The 20,214-nt window shown below is 38.9% G+C and overlaps 1 protein-coding gene across 1 annotated transcript in view; it reads left to right on the top strand.

Moving 5' to 3' along the window:
• Window positions 1-3,020: 3,020 nt before the first annotated feature.
• Window positions 3,021-20,214, top strand: part of oxr1a (oxidation resistance 1a) — a 248,196-nt gene continuing 231,002 nt past the window's right edge. Inside the window, exon 1 of the mRNA XM_084726037.1 lies at window positions 3,021-3,157. The gene's annotated coding sequence lies outside the window, so the exon portion shown is untranslated. The remainder of the gene's footprint in view (window positions 3,158-20,214) is intronic.

The raw sequence follows: 20,214 nt of genomic DNA, 5'->3' as shown, positions 1-20,214 counted from the left end.
TGTACCTTTGACTCCACTACGTTTCTAGGAATCTTGTTGTTTCTCATTATTAGGCTAAGCATAGCTTTGAAGTCAGTTTTTTCTTTTCTAAAATGCAAGTGGTCACACGCTGTGTTCCTCACATAAGGAAGCCAATCACAGTACCCGCTCTCAACTGGGACTGATGTAAAAGCAGAAATACGTCATCCAGATGCATTCTGTAACAAGAACAAGCAAGCTCTCCCTCTTTCATTCAAACCAAACTTGGTAATGGTGACGGCAGAAGAAAGACAACATTAAATCTCAAGATGTTATTATAATTAGAAAAAGAGAAATAAATCTCAGTAGGTGTTTAATTGTTTTTGTTGAGGTGAAAAAATACAGCATAATTAATGTTTATACTGCTCCCAAAGCCAGAAAGAAACAGTTACAGTTGGCTTCAGTTGAATTTTAAGCAGTGATTTTAATTCAGTTATGTCAGAAAATGACAATTATCTGTCCTTTTCATTTTTGATTGCATTTCTATGCTGAAGTGTTTCTATAGGCTTTATTTAAGTGCATTGTGAAAACAATACAGCAATGTATAGATATTAGAAAATGTACTTTGTAATTTGTACTTTTGAATACTTAAGTATTTTTAAAAGCAAGTACTCTAGTACTTTAACTGAAGTAAAATTTTGACTGAGCAACTTTCACTTGTACTTGAGTAATATTTGACCAGGAGTATCTGCACTTTTACTCAAATGCTGGGGTTGAGTACTTTATCCACCACTTTTGCTGCACCTTTTCATTTTTATTTATTTTTTTTTTACATCAGTTCTTCATAAACTCTTCCTCTGTATGATCATCAACATAATCTTCACAGCATTGGTTCTGAACTTTGCAAAGCTGCATTTTCTTCTATATGTACCCTGGACTTCATGTTATTTTCAACTGTTTTAAATATTCAAGCTCCATCTATCCTATGTTTATGTGCTGTATGTTGAATGTTTTACATTTTTAATGTGGCTATATAGCCTTATTTACCTTACACTGTCATTTTGCCAGGTCCCTCTTATACAAGAGTTAATGTATCTCCAGAGACTTTCTGGTTAAGTAAAGGTCGAATAAGAATAGGCCTCCACAATCATGTCCAATTTGATGGTTCTTCTCTGAAACCTCCAACTGGAATAAATTTGACAACAGTGTTTCTGTTTCAGCATGAAATTAAAGCTTAAACTCTCATTATACCAGTTTAATATACAAGGACTACTGACTGGAGTCCCTCAGGACCCCAAGAATAAATTACAGTAAGAAGCAAACATCATAGCAAAATGTAAACCTATTTCATCTCAATGTCATCTGAGACAAAAAACAAACAAACAGATTTTGATTTAGGAAAGTTGCAGTTTATTTAATTTACATATTGTATCAAATGAAAATAGACTGAGAAGAAATTTCTGTCTGCTGTACCTGTGTCTCTCTCCTTCAAAATAGTTATGCAAATAGTTCCATCTATTACAGTAAAACTGTACAGGCAGAATTGAAAAAAATACCAATACTTTGGTATTTAAACAAAAAACAATAATATGAAATCATAAGGAACAAACTGATTGACAAAGTCATGAAAAATTAGGCATGATTTTCAAACTGAGAGTCAACAAGGAGAGGTTGAGCACATTTGAGGGAAGATGAAGAATAATGTCAGAAAAAAAATCATATTTATATAATTATTTTGTAAATTATTATAAAATATAATTTATAATGTAAATAAATTATCCAAACTTGAATTATTAAGTAAAGAAATATATATTCAAAAGTTTTTTTTCTTGTTGTGGTTTATTTTTTTTAAAGTTGCTGTTACAATACTTTTTGAAAAGTTATTAGGTGGGCCTTGAATAAACCCTGTAATAAAGCACCTGTGAGATATTACAAAGTGTATACGTCTGGGGTGTGCAGTAGGCTGAGGCATGTCCACATTTCTACTGGGTAGTCAAAATTTCTGTGTTCTCAGTCAGAAATTTCAACTGGAATGCCACCTGAAGTCAGATTTCTGACTTGGAAAGTCAGATGAACCTCACCAACCCCCGACCTCAAAATCCACATGGCAGCACTGCGCATCAACACTCAAAGTAAGCTGTAGTATGCTGCTGATTAGCACTTTTGGCTTCATTTGTGTCTACTTAAATCAGTCATACACACAATGCAGACCAAATTCCATGTGTGGACATGTTGCAGTGGTGTTTGTGTGTGCAAAATACTGCAAAGTGTGTTTTTATGAACAGGTACTGCTAACAATGGCTAACCTGGCTAGCACAAACCCCAACTTGTTTACTTTTTTTTTTAAAACAAAACCCCATTACTTTCCAACTTGTTTACTGGAACGTGCCCAGCTCCTCTTTCCAAAATTAATGGAATGCAGCATAAGTGTATGTAAGGTCCAGTTCTTTGCTTCAATGGAAGATGTGAAATGTATCTCTAATTGACTCCTCAGAGGGAAAAAAAAGCTATTAATGTTTGTGAGAGCTTTAAAATTAATTGTTTAAATATCTTATTTCTTTTATTTACTTATTTCCTTTTATTTACTTTGTTTCATTCGTGTTTGAATTGTCTTTTGCTATGTGTTACTCTTCATTGTTTTTTGTATGATGCTGATTGTTTGTGTTGACATTTTGAAATAAATAAAATATATATATAAAATAAGTGCATGGGAGGGTGAAACCTCGGACCAGGACATGAGCTCACGTCTCGCAGCTGAGGAAACATTGAAATCGAATCAAATTGCTAATTAAATTGCTCCACCCCTACTATTTCATTCTATTTTCCATCCATTCCATCCATCATCCATCGTTTACTGCATCTACTGTATCATTCCCATGCCTGCAGTACATCCCAACATGACAGCTCTCCTCTCCTCTCCTCTCCTCTCCTCTCCTCCCCTCTCCACCGCCGCCCCCCCCCCCCCCCCCCCCCCCCCCTCTCGCCTTGCTGGGACGCCTGCTTGGTATGGTCCGCTCCTCCCCTCTCCTACGTCTCACAGATGGTAGTTCCTATTGGGAGAAGGTCAAATGACTCCGCATGTTTGCCTCTGTGTACACATTCCCGCGATGGTGCACGCCTGATGAAGAAACACTTCTCACACTAAAACCGTGTGTCCGAATAGATTTGAAGCGGCTCCTCGCATGATGTCCCTCTGAAAGTAAGTACAGGCTGACATGCGGCGGCGTGTCCGCTGTTTCCGAAACCATTCACCCGGCTTATATTTTGATGTGGCCGGATTAGTCGTTTCCTTATAAAGGTTTAATGTTTGCAAAGTGTTGTGTTTCCGTGCAGCGCGTGCTGCTCAGGAGCCCGGATGGTTTTAAAAACAGTTCTTTTTTGATGCTGCTTCTGCTTCTTGTGATGCTTCCAGACGGTGCAGGTGAAATTCAGGTGAAGGGGTCGTTGTAGTTCCTCCTAAACTCGCCATTGCTGTGCTATTTATGGCGCTTAATTGTAGTTACACTACTACCAAGAGGTTGTCTCTTTTACTATTAGCATTACCAGTGGTCAACATGACTATCAGCCATTTCTCTACCATAGAATACATGTTAGAAGCTTGGTGAATAAATATATCCCAGCAAAAGCAGGTTGGGACTCCCTGCAGGAATATTAAAGGAACATTTAAAGGTGCATTGAGGTCACTTTTTACACAATACTGTTAATTAAAAGTGAAAGAAAATCATACAAATACAATAGAAATACTGGAGAATTACAAACTAGGCTACTAGATTTTAGGGGCAATGCCGATATTGGGAGTAAAAAAATTCTGATATTGATTGATATCGGCCAGTATTACAATAATGCCTTAAATGTGCTTTGAGCTTCCAGAATTTATCGATTATTAGATTAGTAAAAAAATAAATAAAAAAATTCCAGGTTCTTAAACGTGAATAATTTCTGGTTTCTTTACTCCTGCGTGAAAATAAACTGAATATCAGTGTTGGATTGTGAGCAAAACGACATTTGAAGAAGTCATCCTGGGAATTTTGGAAACAGTGATTTACATTTTTCACCATTTTACAAACCAAACAACTAATCAGTTAATCAAGAAAATAATCAATGATGAAAGTAAGCTTAAGTTGCAACCCTAACTGAAACTGGAATTTTCACAGCAATTTTAAAGAAATGTAAATTACCATAATAAAAATGCAAATAGAAAATATGAAATATAATAAAAATAACAATACATGGGATTAAATATACATAACCAACAACCTGCATCATGTTCTGTCAAGAAAAAGGTTTCATATCAGCAAATATCGGACAATTTATACGGTTATACTGATAAAGATCAGTGTATCTGTGATAGGCTGACCAAAATATCTGTCCAGCTCTATCACAAACTTAGAAATCTCTTTACACAATACTATATTTTTCAAGTTTAGTCAGTTGTTCTGGTGAGCCGATAATTAGATGTTTACTTTCCTCACTGTAAATGCCATCTGAGGTCAGTGTTGATGTGGGGGAGTGGAAAGTTCACTCCTCAGCAACTAGAAAGCTCTCAGGAAGGGAGACTTAATGAAGTGAGTCATCAGACTCAGCCCAAAACTCCCCCCTGCAGAGTAACACGCAGCTAAGCCTATTACAGCATTGCATAATGCAATAAGGTATAGCCCCATAAGGTGCACAATGAGCTGCCTCCAGGGTGAGGTGGTGGTGGGGTCTGTATATTGTCCAGGCTCCTTAAGCTCTTATTATACGTCTTAATGAAATATATCAGTCCAGAGTGCCGGTCAGCATGTTCAGGTGCTGTATTACTGTCCAGAGACACACTGTGCTCTGATGAGGCACTCTGTAGTTTGTTTGTTTGTTCAAGGTCGGCCAAATGTTCAAGGTGGACTCAGAGCGGAGAGAGATGGAGGAGTTGACAAGCGTTACAAGTCATGCTGGTGAGAATGTGTCATGCTATGACTCGTTTTGTGATGATGATGACTTGTGTTGTTTTACTCGGTCCACAAAACATCAGCTTGTTCCATGATCACAGCTGAGCAGTCACTTTATCTGCCAGGTATTTTCTTAATTAATTGATTAGCCTGTAAAATGTTGGAGGATTAAACAACATGAGCTTATAGATCAAAACCGAAATATATCTAGTATAGTGGATAAAGAAAAGTAGTTATAGATGATTACTGACCTGACCAATTGTCAGATTCACTGATTAGCATTTTTACAATTGTTGAAATTAGGGTCAACTAATTTCCGTCGATTAACCTGAAATTGTAATTTAAACCAGTCGACTAAAAGTAACCAAACATGCAGAAAAAGTCAGAATGGAGCACAACTTGTAAGTTGATCAGAGTAAACATTTTCCCAAAAAATACTGCATTGCAACAGCCATTTGAAGTCCTTAATAACATTCTGCAGTGCCAAAATCATATATGTATGGCTCTTTGCGCCGTGCATTATGAACACTGCACATTATCTTACAAAGTATAACAACAACTCACTAAACACAATATCTTTTCAGACTGAAGAGGGTCACAGCATCTCACGTTAGCTTCCATATAGGGTGGCTAACATTAGCGCTTATAGCAGCCGAAAGTCTGCTCTCCCTGCAGGTTAATGTCCACATTCCTGTGCTGATTGTAGTTTCGTAACGCTGCAGTCGAGTGTCTACGTGCTGCATCCCTTATGTTCATTTTCTTGATTGGCCAAACCGCGCTGTTCATGACATTTCATCAGTCCACCTTCTGAGTGATGCGCGAATTAGCATGGGGTGACCATGGCTGCAGCTCTGGCTAGTGGTGAGCGTAGAAGCTGGAGCTTGTTAATATGTAGTTTGTGCTTGAAACATGACTCACTCAGCTATGAATCATTTCTCCAACCATCTTATGGTCACAAAATGGAAATCTGGACAAATCTCATGACATGAAACTCAAACACTTGTTGAGAACAGGGCTGTATATTTGCAAGAATCTGGTGATATGGTATGTATCACAATACAGGGGTTATGAATGAATATATCATTAATTTTAAAACTGTAAGCAAGGTGATATGTGGTAGATCTGCAATGATGAATTGATTAATAGATTATTAAATTAGTCGTCATTGGTTTAAGTTTTTTTTTTTTTTTTAAGAAAAAAATAAAAATTCTCTGATTTCAGCTTCTGAAATGTGAATATTTTCTGTTCTTTTTCCTCCTCAATGACAGTAAACTGAATATTTTTGGTTTGTGGAGAAAAGAAGACATTTGAGGACATCATCTTAGACTTTGGGAAACCCTGATCTGACATTTTAAAACAGACAACTATTAATCCATTGATCAGAAAAATAACAGACAGATTAACCTACTATGAAAATGATCGTTATTTGCAGCCCTAATATATAGCTAATTTTTATATCTAATTTAAGGAAAACTGTCCTAGAATCGAGATCACACCACCATATGCATGAAATCTGAGTTTAAAAGTTCATTTTTTTATGCAATCTGAACAGTGAAGATAAAATAAAAACACTGATATCCAGTGGTTGGGGTTTTAAACACAACATAATATGAACCACTGTCATCAACATGTGCATATAGTATGAGAATCATTACTGTATCATAAAATATAATATCACAATACTGTATCAGTATTTTTTTTTACCCCTCTAGTTGAGAGCCTGTCATATCAGAGAAAACATGAACCGCCTCCTCTGTCACTACTGTAAAGGATGACCATGGCACAAACACACACACACACATACACACACTTAGAATGATGACTCTCATGATCAAATTATGCACGGTCCTGCTGGCTTTGATTAATCCTTCACCCTGCTATCATCCCTGAGTACTTGCTGTTACCAATTGATTACTGCATCTAGATTCCTGTTGATGAAACTGAGCTTTATTCACTTAGTAGGAATTATTATACATGTTGTTTTAGGAAGAAACAAATTCAATTAGTCAACTTCTAATAAAAGTGTATTTCAAGTAAATCAAACTGCGATGCTTCTGTTTTTATGCCGATAAGCCGGATCTGTACGGGACGAGGCTCGATGTTTATCAAGATGGCTCCGACAAAATTCACCATCTCTCTCAGCTTCTCTGTGAGAGGCTCTAAAGTCATGTGGTGTTTTAACAGCTGCGACTATCTCATCTATCTCTGCAGCCTCATTAATGCGCACACACACACACAGAGACACACACACACACACACACACACACACACACACACACACACACACACACACACACACAGGCACTCAGGTAGAAGTGAGAAACACAGACGAATGTGGACTACGCCAAGGAGCACAGACAAACACTGACTGAATTACTGACATCAGATGTGACTTGTTGCCGGGCAGAGTGTTTCCTGAAAATATGCTCTGTGAAAAATTAGTTTTGAGTGTTAATTCGTTGCTGTTTTTATGCTCAATGAGGGGGTTCCCCTGACGATATCTGGAAGGGATGTAACAATACCAAAATAAAAGCCCATTATATCATATTTATCACTACATTAAAAACAAAGAAAAATTACATCTTAAAAAATGACCATTATTGAATAATAACGAGAGATGTTGATGATTAATCATGAATTGATTAATTGGTGCTAAGGATTTAATCAATTTAAAAATGTATTAATCAATAAATGGCGGTAATTGTCCCACATTTGATATTGTTTTGTCTCTAAGAGCCATTTGTTGAATGAGGAAACAAACTTACATGAAAAAAATAAGAATAAAAATGAAAATAATGAAAAAATAGGGGAAAAATGTGTGCTTTGTATCTTAGTAATTATTAACGAGTAATTGATTCATCAGTTGCTAGCATTTTCACTGTTGTTTAAGGAAAATGCACAAAATTTTTAACCCCATCTTTGGCAATAATGTAAAAAAAAAAAACAACAATACAGCAGTCCTACTGTAAAATAAAATAATAGAAAATGAACCATGTAGAATGACACATGTAGTAGAGACATGTTTTTATTGCGATATTTAAAATATTAACCCTAATATCTGGTAAAAACTGGTTTTACATTAAGCCAATGCTATTTAACCTTCTATTATATGGAGGTGAATCAGTGGTTCTGTGTAACCTTTGGCGGCTCTGTGCAGATATAAGTGGTTCCATGGGGGTTCTGTGGTTTCTAACTAAAGCAGTTTTATGTAAAAATGTCTGATCTTGGAATAACGTTCAGGTTCTCATTTGTTCTATATATAATATTGCCTTGTATCCAGTGAGGAATTGTTGTTGTATGTATTTGTAATACATATGGTGCTCCGGTGGTTCTCTGAGAGCCCTTAAATCAAACAGACCAGAGGGAGCCTCCATCTCTGGTGCAGACGGGGCCTTAAATCTGGCTTTGTAACTGGCTGCCGCTAATCCGCGTTCAGACCCTGCTGAAACTCTCACAAGTTGTTACAATGACACAGAAAAAAGAAGTGTTTGAGGCTGAGAGATGCTGTGTGGCCGCTGCCACGTGAGAACCATAATCTTAAATAATAAATCTCTAAAAGAGGGGTTTGTCTGCAGCCAAAATCACCTTCCCTCTGATCATCGGCCAAAGTTTTGACTCTGTTCAGCATTTTGTTCAGGCGTTCAGCTGCTCATACACCTAATGTGCTATTTTAGCTGCCAAAAAAGTAGATGGTGTAAAAAAAACAAACTGCTCATACATGGCAGATTCAGCAGCTAGATGGAATATTTTTCATTCCTTACCTCATGTTTGAAGAGACTCGCCTAGATTTCAACATGAACAAAAAGTGTTGAGTAAAACAAGTAACTAATCATTTAGAAGCATCATTCAACCCAGTTAAAGGTGCCCTGTGGATTTTTTTTGTATCAGAACAAAGGCTATCTTTAAGTTCAGCAGTACTTACTATGGGCTTCTCAAGTTCAATATTTAACTGAGAATCAATTTGAATGGATATTCAATCCCAATAATTGGAATCAAAGACAAACTTGCTGCTTGTCCCAATTTCTTTTCTCTGTACACTCCCGCCTAATTGCAGTGTCCGGTGTGTCGTGTGTTGTGTTTACTTCGAAGACAGCACACAATTGCTTACCGGCTATTATATCACACTTGATTTCATATACCACATCTTAATAAGAATTTACAAATTTTAATGACATTTGTCAGGCCATAAAGCCAATTATCTGTCAATCTTCACAAATTAAGACTCTGGCATAACTGTCAGTGCAAAAAAAAAAAAAGGTTGAAAAACCTTAAAATAGACCTTAAAATTAAAGGACCAATGTGTAGGATTTAGTGGAATCTAGTGGTGATGTTGATTGCAACCAAATGAATACTGCTCACCTCACCCTCCCCTTCCATGTGTTCAGGAAAACCTATGGTGGCTGCAAAACAAAAAAGTAAAAGTCCATCTAGAGCCAGTGTTTGCATTGCCCATCCATATTCAACCTGGTGGCCGGGAAAGAGGACCTGCTGTAGATATAAACAGCTCATTCTTATTTTCAGGTTATTATGACACTAATGACAACATTATATTCCATTTCTGCCATATTCTGCCAATAAATCTCTGCACTGTTTGCATCAGTGTTTACTAGCTTGCAGCCTTCTTCTTCACTGTCTTTGCTGTGACATTGCTGCATTTCTTGGCACATTACTGCCACCTGTAGATCAGTGCAATACTGTGACACCATTGGCAAGACTGTGGTAAAGGTTCGTGTGAGGTCAAAAAGCCTACAGGTCACCTTTAATTCTCCAACAAACTGCTGATGACCTGAAATTCAACCATGAGGGTAAACTCATGTGGCCACACACATCTCAAATTAGGGCTTTAGTTATTTTTTTCAATTAATTGATATTTTCTACATATAAAACACAAGTCAAAGATGAGGTCATTCAATCTATTACTAAAAGCTCCTAACCTAAAGATACTCAAGTGTGCTGGTCTACATAAAACAGACAAAACAGCAAATTGTCACTGTGGAAATGTTGCTGCTAGAGATTTTTTGGAACTTTTGCTTAAGAAAACACTTAATGAATTAATTGGTTATCAAAATAGCTCTCAATTAATTTTCTGTTGATCAATTAATCGATTAATCCTTGCAGCCCTTTGAACTCATTTGTTTAAAACTTACTGGTGCTAATTTAGAATGAAGTAAAATAAATGTGCTCTGATACTGGCAAGCAGCTGCGTGTGCATTTGAATCTGGTCCCAGTGCCAGCACTAAAACTGCTTAATGAAGGCATTTATTTAGCTTTTTCTTTTGGCTTTTGTAATTATTAGTTTTTCACAGACTGTACTTTTTAGTGATGCTGAGTTTTTGGAATAATAGAGAAGTGTTGTGTGGCAGAACAATAACGGAGAGAGACAGACAGGGAGGCAGGGACGGGGAGGGTCCTGAATCCACAAGAAAGCAATTAGATAATGACAGGGGCAGTGACACAGTGATTTGTTGCCTTCTGTTGTAATGTGATTCCAGGAATCCAGTTGAAAATTAATTTTAAGGCTTCCAAGAAGTACGTTCTTCCATTATGTCGCTTTATGGTTCCATACTGGCTTGAGACGTTGTTTATGAAGATGCAGCAGAGACTCCCAGACGGGGCGATGCTTTCATTCATGTGTTGATACGGAGTCGCAGGGAAAGTTCCAGCTCTCCATGATGATTTTATATTTTGTATCAAAAAACAAAAGCTGTGATCACGCAGCCTGACTGCTGCAGGCTGTAAAAGAAGCCCCCTCCAGCCCTCCCTCATTTTGGTATAAATACCCCGAGGAATGTTTTGTTTTCTCGCTCCTCTCGATGTGATTTTCATCTCTTTTGTCTGGCTCCCTCGCTGTTATCCCGCTGTCTAATGATGATAATCTCAAAAGAGACTTACGGAGGATAAACATCCTCAGCTGGCCGTTCTCTTAAAAAAGAACAGGTGAACAATAGTTGAGGGAGGACCTACTATAGCAGTAGTAAGATGTAGCTTACATGGTTGTGGGGGGGCAGGAGGCTTGGTGTGGGTCCATAATAGCTTTACCCTACGTACAGTAAACAGCACCATGGGACTGGTTGGAGGATTACAGAGGATTTGCCATGCTAAGCCACAGGAACCCAGCCCAGTGACCCCCTCATGTCTCCTCCTCTCTTGAGCACAGCAACAAACCAGAACCTTCTCCTCTTTCCTCTCAGTCTGCTCGGCCCACGATACATTGGGGGATGGTCATGTGACCCAAATCACTGATTATGTATATGGATAGGATTTAGTATGGCGGAGGCAGTCTTTGGATATTGAGGTCTCATAAAGTGATTAAAGGGATAGTTTGGATTATTTGACATGGGGTTCTATGAGGCACTTCTCAATAGTTGACACGACCCAAGTCTTGAGATGCAGAGAGGAGTGCCAGCATAGAAGCTAAGCAATAATAGATGAAAAACATATTTGTGTACACTTTATAGAATATTTTCATCACTGTACTTTGCTGTCAGACAGCCTTTTCTGATGAGAAACCACCACTTTACAGGCAAAATACTGCTCTCTCCAAACCAACCAAACTCCATCTGCAAAATCAGTAAATTTACCTTGTCAAACACTGGTCTACAAGTGCCCTGTTCTTTTAGTTTGTTCAACTTTGGTTCTGAAAAGATGGTTTGCCTTCACCCAGGTCACACCATCATACAAACAAACTAGCCAATTGAGGCAACAGGAGACCAGGAACTCTTATGTTCTCTGAGGTAAAATTACTGATTTTGCCTGTGGAGTTTGGTTGGTTTGTAGAGAGCAGAGATGATATAGATGTACCTTTTTTTTTCAGTGGCCAAACTACCTGTTGTTGCTGAGCCCTGGGGGTGTGCTAATCTGACTCACCAAATGTAGAGGGCAGGTATAAGCCTGCCACTGGACAACTGCTACAGGCAGTATATCCTCTATAAGCATTCCCCTGGAAACATCCTCCGAGCTGGCAGCCTACACGTTGAAAATTGCAAAATTAGCACATGGGTTGCTAATGGTACTGATGTAAACAGGCTAGCATCTTTTACCTTTCCTTTTACAGTGATTTAGTTATTTCAATGCCAGGGTTCACTTCCTTGCAACGGTTCCACTTTTTTGCAAGGGGCACATACGACTTTGTTGTATCCGGGGGTTTAGCGCCGCCCAAGATGGCGATTGGTTTACAGACATACAAACAAGCCAGACCTTTCTCCACTGCTGAGCACTGTAAAGATAGGTCTGCAAGACTGGGGGCGTGCCAGCCAGCATCCACTGTAACCAATACACTATCTATCGATAAGTACCACATACAACCCATTTTCAAATAAGCTGAACTATCCCTTTAAATCTGGTTCGCTCAGACTGATTTGATTGTAAATCTGCACTCATTTCCCCTGTTCTACTGTTTTCACCCCTTCCCAGGCAGAAGTTTTCTGATAAATCTGCAAATTTGACTTTAATGATGAAACTTATCATCCAAATAGCTGTCAGGCTAAATTAAGGGCATGTTCTGAGCACATTTCCTACCTTGCAAATGGAGTGATAATGTGACAGCCAGATGACATACATCACAAAGCCCAGCGCCATGTAACGTTGATGGGAAGAAGGCGATGCTGTCAGCAAACCAAAATCAGATTTGGCCCCATCACTTAAGTTGAGCGAACATTGCCTTTGGTTCCACTTTGGGACACTGTTTGAAAGCTAATTGAATCAAGGCAAGGGGACGGGGTCACTTTTGACTGACACTCCACGGGCATTTGTCTCTGTCAGCCTAATACCATGGAGTGAAGTGACTCAGCAGAGAGTGGTCCCCAACCCGGCCTTAACTCGAACTGACAAGTGTTCTACCTTGCCATGAGCTACTCTGCTGGAAAGCTGAGTTTTTGTCTTTTTCTTTTTTTCCTTCACCGTTGTCATCATCATGTGCAGCCCCCATGCACACAGAAACCTCAGGAACACTCAGACAGAAATAGATCAACTCAGGAAGGCAGTGGTTTATTTTGAGCAAACTGTGAACTCTGAAGAAGAGATTCTCAGTAGTTTTCTTGGCATAATGTAATCTCACGGGGCTGTGTAGTTCCTGAATGGAATGATGTTATACTGTACGAGCGAGCGAGAGCAGAGACTCATCATCCTCAGTGTGAGGATTGACTTTGTTGCTGGGCCCTCCTGTCAATATCTCTGAAAGTGGTTCATTTTTTTTCCATCGACCCTTTCATTGACTGTGCCACTTTTTAATAGAGCTACAGTTTGACATATTTTATGTAATGTGCAGTCTTTTGGTTCTAAGCTTCATATTTAGTGTACAGACATGAGAGCGGTGCATATCTTCCCATCTCAAGAAAGTGGGCAAGAAAGTTCCCCAAAATATTGGACTTTTCCTTTACATTCATCTAATGTTTAAGACGTTATCCCGTTATTTCCAATGTGTGGACAATATAGGGATGGGTATCCTTAGGATTTTTTAGTGATACATTTTCAATACTGATACTACTACAGTACCAAAATCCAGTATCTGTACCTTTGCTCTCTATAATAAGAAAAATGTCATTTCCTGTTGTAAAAGTCTAAACTTCTTATTTTCATTAGTGTTATTGGAGTATTTTTCTTCCTCCCTCTCCCCTTCTAAACCCGTCCCTACAACCTGCAGCCTGTCAATCTGTCACTAGAGCAGGAACCAACGCTGTTGTTTGTGTCTCGGAAGAAGCGCGTGTGATATCCTTACTGTTAGCTGGTTGTTGCAGTGCTTAAGTACTGGATATTTCCTCGTAAATACTATCCACTTCACAAGTATTGGTTTCATACTAAGGTTTCTGACACATTTATGAATCTCACCTTGTGTTGAAGCATGCTAAATAGCATGTAAGGAATTTTGGACGTAACCAGTGCCAAAGCAAAGCTAAAATGCTAATCTAACACCAACCAACACAGTGCAAAAAGCCCAGCTATCTCCAACAGTTGTTAATGCCTCCCTTAAAGTTATCCATGGAGGGTTACACTACAGTGTTTAGGTTCTGGCTGCAGGCGAGCTAATGCTAGCTGTTTGCCGCTGCAGAGGAGATGGAGCACTTTGCTTTCAGGCTATGAAAAACGGTGCACTCTTAGATGTGTTGCATCTGTTGCACCCATTGCAATATTGCAGTCCTCTGACTAAGTCGGCAACTGTTTGACTAAGTTTGTCTGTTGTAAACATAATATAGAAGTGCTTTAAACTGTATCCTGAGTTAATAGCTGCAGAATTATTTTTGTAACAAGACACGTTGGCGTTACATAAATACCGACAGCAGCACCATTTGTCTAGTAGCTTATCAATATTTTGGTAACAACCAACCAGGAAGCGGTACCTATGTAGTACCAGCTCTCGATACCCATCCATTGTTCAAATATGTCATTCAAATTTTGCATTTTTTTTTCTGTTTCTCTTTTGTTTTCACCTAATTGCATAAAGGCAAACAGTTTTTGATGAATGGCTCTTTCTGTTTTGGTCTAGGAACATGCAAAATAGGATTCCATGAATGTTGTTGGAAATAATTTAGTACATGATCTCTCTGTAAATCTTCCCAGCATAATTCAAACGCACAAACAGAATAATTGTACATTTTGTACTTGAGCCCACAACATATCCCATAATCTCTATTAAGGACTTTATTGCAATTTCAAATAGGAGTTTTCAGACCATTAATTTTACAGGGAGCTCACTTTACAGGAACATTTTTTTCTACCTTGTTATCTTGTATTTAAATTCATTATGGGAGTGGGTTCAAAAAGTTTAATAAAACATATTAAATGAACTCAGCCAGCGTGAACTCGCATTCTGTTTAGTGGAAATTGTAATTTAAGAAGCATTTATAGTCTTCAATATTTTAACCTTATTGCAGTGGCATTCCCACAAGCATAGATTGTGGATCTAATATTACCCAAAGCACGCTGTCTATAAAAGTTATAGCTGTTGTGTTACAGGATAGAATGAGCCTCCTGGTGCTCTATTAGATGGTGGAACAGGAGGAAGTAAACTGGAGAACTCTGAACCTTTAGTTGTTATGAATTCCTCAGTGTGTTGAAGTTATTGTCTTACTTTTATATTTTGTTGCGTTTTCAGTTTTTCTGTCCAACACACCCTTTCTTTTTAGTAACTGGACTGATTAAAAGTCAGAAACGTCTAATGTCATTCTTAGGTATAAATTAGATGTTCTGAATGCAATTAAAGGGATAGTTAGGATTATTTGAAGTGGGGTTTTATGAGGTACTCAACAGTCAGTGTATTGCCTAAAGATGGGACTGATCCAATCCACTGTCAGAATTGGGGAGAGAGATATTGATGTATTTCACATATTTCATATATCGTGCTAATGTCACAATTTGTGTTTCGATATAAATTCCACAGACCTACATGTTTTCTGCTTATAAATATTGTGCTACGCAGTGCAAACTTTGAGATGAATATCACTCCGAACTTCAGTTGTACGCCAGCATTTAGCATAGAGGAAACACGTTCCAAATACCCTCATCAAAATACAGCTGGGGTGAAGAAATATACCAGCCACGTCACTCATGCTTTAAACATAGACCAACATAAACCACTATGTTTTGAAAACAAACAAACAAACAAAAAAATAAATAAATAACAACCAACATTTGCATTTTGGAACATAAACTAGAACACTTAACCAACTCTCAGCAATGCATTGTGGGAAATGGGGACTCTCTCAGCAGCACATGTGAATATGACAAGCCCCCCCCATGGAGGGACATGGAGCCACTGCAAAGGGGGGAACCTTTAATTCACTAAAATTGAACTTGAATTCTTTTTTATCAGTTGCTTCCCCTGTTATTGACAGTAAATTATTAAAAAATGCCAAATCAAAAGTTCATTTTGGCAGCTCTAAAACTAATATTGATCATTTTTAGGTAGGCCGTTCTTTAGGTGGCTACAGTACATTTTGCTGCTTATCCTGCCAACAGCATTGCTGGAAGCTTCCTACACTGGGATTCCTGCTGCTTCCCCAAACTGGGGCCATATCGACCTCCATCTACTGTAGGTAATACACTGACTATGGATAAGTATTCATACAACCCCACTTCAAATAATCCACACTGTCAATTCAAGGCTGTGCAATATTTGGACACTGAAGTCAAACAAGATGAATGCATTATCTTTTTCCACTGGCACGTGGCAGGCTAAATTTACTTGGATTTTTCATGTGCATGGGAAACGCCTTCAACCAGGGCAACCCAACAATCCAGCAGTGACACAACTGACCTCAAGCATATTGCCGAGTTCCTCCGGGAGAGGCAGATTAGATGCCCATGAGCAGATAACAGCCATGCATGGCAACCATTAGCCCAACGCAAATATGAGAGTCAAAAATGACAGAGAGGGTGTTTATTCGTTGCCCAGTAATTGACTGAGCATTTCCATAATGGCATTGTGTTTCCTGCCAGGCTAATGTGACCCCTATTAGTTCAGGAAACATATCGCAATCAGGCTCTGTGTGCACCGCCAGACACAGCCAAGGAAATGAATTGGGGAGAAAGGAGAGATGAGGGACCGGAGGGGGGAGAGATGTAAACAATCGTGAGGTGCAGACAATGGGACGACCAGGGGACAGGAGTGGAGAACAGAAGGGAAGATGAGTCATATCACTGCAGCGAACCGGACCCTGATTTAAATGCCACTGCAGCAGCTAGACTTACAGATGTGGTCTTTGGCTAATCTTGGATTTTGGCTGGCCTAAATTGGAATTTAAAGCGATAGTTAACAATATTTGGTGCAGGTTATACTTAAAAATAGCCATTGTTTTAGTTACAGTGCATACAGGACAATGGACATGCCTACAGTTTGGAGAAGCAGAGAGGATATTTATAATATCTTCAGTGCTTTACTTTGCCATGGGACAGCCTTTTCTGATGGGTAACTGCTGTTATGTGAGACTAATATCGCTCTCTTCAAAGCCACCAGGCACCAAGACTCCATTGCTGATTTCCCCCATGGAGTTTAGTTATTTTGACTTATATAATTAAAGTTTCTCTTCAGAAAAGGTTGTTTGATGCCAAAGTAAACCTTCTACTGTAGGTAATACACTGATAGGGTTGAGCATCAGGAATTAATTCCAGAATCATGATTCAAAGGAATCATTAATACATTTTAATTTCGATTAAGCTTATAGATTCCTATTCAAATTTTGGATCAATTTAGGAATTAAATCGTGCACTGCAAACATTTACCACATATTGACTGGCTGTCTGTCAGCACTATAGACATGGGAGTTAAATGCATCCATGTCTTCCTGTTTCCAAATGCATTTTTCTTAATAAATCGTGAGTCAAGGATTATTCTCAGCTGACTTACTCAGCTGTTAGTAAGTTGCTCATACTGCCTGACCTCAATTAAGCAAACGCTATGCTACAAAACACTTTATGAGGATGGGATGCTCTCTGCAGAGAACCGGACCCTCATTTAAATGCCACTGCAGCATGTTCAAGAAACCAAAAACAAAAAAAAAAAAAAAAAAAAAAGACCACTGTTGCAATGGCTATCTAGCTAACATTAGCTTAGCTGTCCACTGGTAACATTTATCCACGGGAATCAGTGTATCACACAACTCTGCTGTGAAGAATGCAGCAGGACACTGACTATCCCCAAATAATTCATAAACTCAAACTAAACTTCTTTTCACTGAATGCTTTACTTTGAATTCCTTTGCTATGCTGTAATAAAACATAAACATTTTCTGTATTAAAGCTGCAGCATGCTTTTTGCACACCAAATTCTTTTGCAATTGCATCTTGATGGTGAACTGTTGATCCTATAAACAGTCAACATACCCCAAATTAGAAATTAATTAATAATAGGACTGGGCAATACGGCTTTTAAATAATATTGCAATATTTTTAGGCTGTTCCATGGTATATAATATAATTCTCCAGATTCTTGTTATTATTATCATATTTCTTTATGTATTTTTTAAAAGAAACTGGTTATCAGTATCGGGCGTTACACAAAGTTTAGGTATTGGAATCAGTAATGTGGATATTATGGTTAAGTAGGTAAAAGCAAATAATAATAGAGCAGCTAGGACAGTCTGTTCAGAAAATTACATCACTTTGCTGTTATAGAAAAGCAGGAAAAGATGATCACGATACAAAGATATCCAAAATCTAGGTCTCATATCACAGTATTGATATATTTCCCAGCCCTATTCCCAGCTGTCACAGGATGGTGGTACTTCTCTTCTGCACCCAGAATTCAGTCCTTTCTTGTTTCTGATGCGTATCGGAAAACAAAATGTCCATGTGTTGCTTTAAAAACCTCAGCTATACCTCCTGTGTTATGTGGCTGCTGTTGTGTTGTTTTCTTCCTTCTGCACTTCTCTTCATGGCTGTTACTGATTTAGCTGCATGCTGGGCCAGCTAATCCTGCCTCTGATCAATACTCCACTTCTCCAGCTCACAGTCTGGATTTCATCCAGGACTTCACCGGCACAGCTGATATCTTTATTTACCTTCTCCTCTCATCAGTCATTCATAAACCCAGTGGCAAGGAGCATTGAAATCTCCATCTTAAACAGTATAGATTTGATGCAGTGGGTGGACTTTACTCTATTTGCCTGGGCTGGGGTAGCATTAGGCCTGATGTGTTTGTGAAATACGTGCTCAGCTCATCTTCTGCTGTGTGTGAAATAGCTCTGTCAGCCCCGAACTTAAAGCTGCGTGTGTCAGGCTGAACACATCACCCCTGTGTCATTGTTGTTTTACGGCCGGCAGCGTTCAGCAGAAGAGCAGACCCGAGCGCTGGCGATACCTGCTGTCCCCCCTGTACGTCTGAGGGATTCTCCTCAATCCATTACATGCTTGGATGCTGATAGTGTTTGTCAGGATGCTCCGCACGCCCAGAGACAATTAAGCTGAAACACAAGGCTGGCTTAATGAAGCTCGGCAGGAAAAACATCCACAAACAAGGTTCTTCTGCTATAGAGATGCAAGTAGACAAGGTCCATTCATGTCAGGAGGAGCCACATGGCCCCTCTAGGCATTACTGTGGTGTAGGTTCATGCATTGGTGATGGTGCAGAAAGACGAAGAGAAGAGAATAGAACACGCAAATAAGCTAACATTGAATGTAACCTTTTGCAGCCTTTATAATTTATAGACACCCTTGCAACTGAGCTCTATATTTTCAACTATTGTTCTTAGTCTTTTGCAGGTCTACCGTGTCTATAATATGAATAAGCCAATTCCCTACTGGAACCAGATTTTCACAATCAAGGTCATAATTTTAAGTCTGGTTTGAGTCTGCATCGGACTAGAAAGACTTATCTATGCTAGGCCTTCTGAATTCCAGCAAATGAAAGACCAGCTCATCCTCCCCCTAAAAGCTAAACTGGCTCAACGCACTTTTGGTACCTGGTACATTTCTGGATTTCCACTACAGCTGGTACCTCCTCAGTGTGGACAGGGTTAGACAGTGCGAGTAAATTTTTCATCTACTCAAGCATATGCGACCAGTAAATTTGCCGATTTATTTTTTATTATTATTGAATAGTTTTTGTTGCTGGCAAACTTCTGCCCCACACTTCAGCCCCCCACTGTGATTGGCTTATGTGTGAAAGAGGCAGGTCTTGGGGTTACTCTTGTAAACAATGAACAATGGTGAAGAGGACTATCAGTTCTTTCTTTCTCCCCAGTAAACCTAGTGTAGAGGAGACAAATGCTGATAATGAGTCTGACTCAGATTGCGCGAAAAAAGCCAGGAAATTCTGTTTTTGCGATGAGTGGCTGCGCGAGTTCACCTGGCTGAGGTATTTCAAGGAGACGAATTCAATGAACTGCGAATTCTGCTGTCGATACCCACAACATGCGGGGAACATGAAATTCGCTGATAATACTGGCGCCACACAATTAAAACACGACACTTTGAGCAAACACAGTGCCAGTCTGAATAAAATGTACCGTGACCTGTGTAATGACAGTGCAACTCCACTCCCAGTTGCCTTTAGAAGACAAGAGGCTGCTAACCAGTGCGCCAAGGAGGCCGAATTGATATTAAAGTTAACATGGCCTATTTCATTGCCAAAGAAAACATTATAGTTTCTGCACTTATTGTTCAAGTATTTATCAGTAATACAGTAAAAATGAGAGGAAATGTGAATATTTACTTTGCAAGTCGATTTCGGTGTGCACCCCTAAATTTTCTGCTTGCGCTCCTAAAATTTTAAGTTACGGGCCACTGTGCTCCTAGTAAAAAAAAGTTAGTCTGGAGCCCTGCCATCCACATCTTTTGCCAATGGAAAGCCAAAAAAAGAACCATTTAAACCATGTCAGGTCAAGCTGATCCTCTTTAC

Source organism: Lutjanus erythropterus, chromosome 9 (assembly GCF_056507025.1).
Source record: "Lutjanus erythropterus isolate fLutEry1 chromosome 9, fLutEry1.hap2, whole genome shotgun sequence".
Lineage (NCBI taxonomy): Eukaryota > Metazoa > Chordata > Actinopteri > Lutjaniformes > Lutjanidae > Lutjanus > Lutjanus erythropterus.
This window is presented reverse-complemented; position numbering and strand designations above follow the sequence as displayed.